Here is a 3,158-nt window from a genome sequence, read left to right on the forward strand (position 1 = left end):
GGGGATGGCCACACCGCAATCCCTTCTCCTCCATTCTCCTCTCAGGATCTTGGGCACGCACGCACACGTACCCGGTGTGAGTTTTAAGCCACCAGGTCCGGGACGCAAACTGCGGTTGACTACATGGGAGTCCAGTGACAGCCATTATGCTAACTGCTGGTCCCGTTATATATTATTACATATAAAAAGACATGCAACTTTTTTTTCAAAAGCTATTTTTTATTATTACTATTGTTTTACATTTGATCAATAAATATCATTAGACCATATAAAGGAATTTTCCAGCATGAATACAGTGTATATTAGTCCAGTCAAAGATACTACCATACACATTATCATCAATGCATAATTTTCCATTTTTGTGTCCCTTAAATGTTTTACTTCTTTCTTTTCCTCTTGATACCCTCTTCCACTTCCCAACCTCCTCTCACACTGTCTCCAGTATCGACAGTTGCTCTCCCTGCTATTATACTTTCCAATCTTTCAGTTTCTGCCATAGAGTGCAGACATTGGGTATATATTGGGGATATATAATGCCTCTCTTTCATAGTCTGCTTAGCTTCACTTAGCAGTAAATACACCCACTTTCTATCAAATGCCAGGGTCTCTCTCTTTCCTTTTTTTTTTATGACTGACAGTATTCCATATTGAATATGTGCCATACTTTTTCAATCCACTCATCTATCCACTCTTCTTGTGCAGTATTGTTTTGGTAATACAGGGCCTTTTATGATTCCACACAAAATTTATGATAGCTTTCTCTAAACCTGTAGAGAATATCTCTGATAATTTGGTTGTGATTGCATGGAAATTTGTAAATTAGTTTAGGTAGAATTGACATTTTTTTCTTTTTCTTTTTTTTTTTTTTTTTGAGAGGTTTTCGCTATCGGGCGCATGCGCTCACCAGAAAGACAGAGAGAGACAGAGAGACAGAAAGCGAGAAATCACCCCCCAGGGGGGATGGCCATGCCACAATCCCTTCTCCTCCGTTCTCTTCTTGGGATCTTGGGCACGCACACACACGCGCCCAGCGTGAGTTTAAGCTGCCGGGTCCAGTACTTGAACTGCGGTCGACTACATGGGAGTCCAGCGACATAGCCATTACGCTAACTGCTGGTCCCAGAATTGACATTTTGATTACATTAATTCTTCCAGTCCAGGAACGTGGGATGTCCTTCCACTTTTTTGGTATAATTTTCAATGTCTTGTTTAAGGTTTTCCTTGTAGATGTCTTTGGCCTCTTTGGTTAGGTTTATTCCTAGGTATCTTTTTATTTGATTTTATTGGCTATTGTGAGAGGAATTACTTTTTCAATTCTACCACAATCTGTAGGTGTATAGAACCGCTATAGATTATTATTTTTTTTAGAGGTTTTTTCGCTATAGGGCACGTGCGCTTGCCAGACAGACAGAGAGAGACAGAGAGACAGAAAGAGAGAAATCACCCCCCAGGGGGGATGGTCACGCCGCAATCCCTTCTCCTCCATTCTCCTCTCAGGATCTTGGGCACGCACGCACACGCGCCCAGTGTGAATTTTAAGCCACTGGGTCCGGGACGCGAACCGCGGTCAACTACGTGGGAGTCCAGCGACATAGCCATTACGCTAACTGCTGGTTCCCTAAAATTTATTTTTTTATTTGTTATTATTATTATTTTATTTGATGAGTGAAGGAGAGAAAGAGTGAGTGAGAGAAAGTGAGAAAGCAAGCCACCAGGTCCAAGATTTGAACTGTGGTCGACCGTGTGGGAGTCCAGCACCTTAACCACTACACCACCTGCTGGTCCCTGTGAACCGCTATAGATTTTTATACGTTGATTTTGCATCCTGCCACTTTTCTGTATTCATTTATCACTTCCAGGATTTTTTTGCGAATTCTTTTGGGTTTTCTATGTATATAATCATGTCATCTGCAAATAGAGATAATTTCACTTTTTTTCCCCCTATTTGAATGACTTTTATTTTATTCTCTTGTCTAATTGCATTGGCTAAGACTTCCAGTGCTATATTGGAAAGGAGTGCTGAAAGTGAACAGCCTTGTCTTATTCCAGTTTTCAGTATAATGTTAGCTGTGGGTTTTTAATATATGGTTTTTATTGTGTTGAGAAAGTCCCTTCTGTGCTAATTTAGCTGAGAGTCTTAATCATGAAGGATGTTGTAATTTTTTTTTTTGGGGGGGGAGACTTTTGCTATTGGGCGCGTGTGCTCTCCAGAAAAACAGAGAGAGACTGAGAGACAGAAAGTGAGAAATCACCCCTCAGGGGAGATGGCCACGTGGCGATCTCTTCTCCTCCATTCTCCTCTTGAGGTCTTGGGCAGACACGTACACATGCCCGGCATGAGTTTAGGCCACTGGGTCCAGGACTTGTACCATGGTCAACTACATGGGAGTCCAGCGACATAGCTATTACGCCAATAGCTGGTCCCAGGATATTGTATTTTTAAAAATTTTATTTATTCAGTCATTTATTTTAATTTGACCAGAGACACACACACACACACACACACACACACACACACACACAGAGGGAAAGTGAGAAAGCAAACCACCAGGTCCAGGACTTGAACCATGGTGGGCCATGTGGGAGTATGTAGTGCCTTAACCACCATACCACTTGCTGGTCCCCAGAGGATGTTGTATTTTATCAAATGCTTTTTCTGCATCAATTAATGTGACCATATGGTTTTTAACTTTCCTTCTATTGATATGATGTATTATTACATTTATGGTCTTGCATGTGTTGAATCACCCTTGAATTCCTGGAATAAAGCCAACCTGATTGTGGTATACAGTTAGATATGACTTTTTAATGTGTTGTTGGATATGACTTACCAGTACCTTGAGAATTTTTGCATCTGTGTTCATCAGAGATATTGATCTATAGTTTTTCCTTTTTGTGATGTCCTTGTCTGTTTTTGGAATGAGAGTAAAGAAGTCATAATAAAATAAATTTGGGAGGGTTTCTTCCTTTTAGACCTTTAGAAATAGTTTGAGTAGAATGGGGGTTAGCTCTTTTTTTGTTGTTGTTCTTAATCTATTTTATAAGGCTAATATCTTTCTAATACCCAAACTAAGATTTACATTTCAATTTTTAAAATTCCAGACCAATATCCAATATGATCATAGCCACGTTCTTAAAATATTTGCAAAATCTGAAAG

The sequence above is a fragment of the Tupaia chinensis genome, unplaced genomic scaffold (genome assembly GCF_000334495.1).
Source record: "Tupaia chinensis unplaced genomic scaffold, TupChi_1.0 Scaffold149831_1, whole genome shotgun sequence".
NCBI lineage: Eukaryota > Metazoa > Chordata > Mammalia > Scandentia > Tupaiidae > Tupaia > Tupaia belangeri.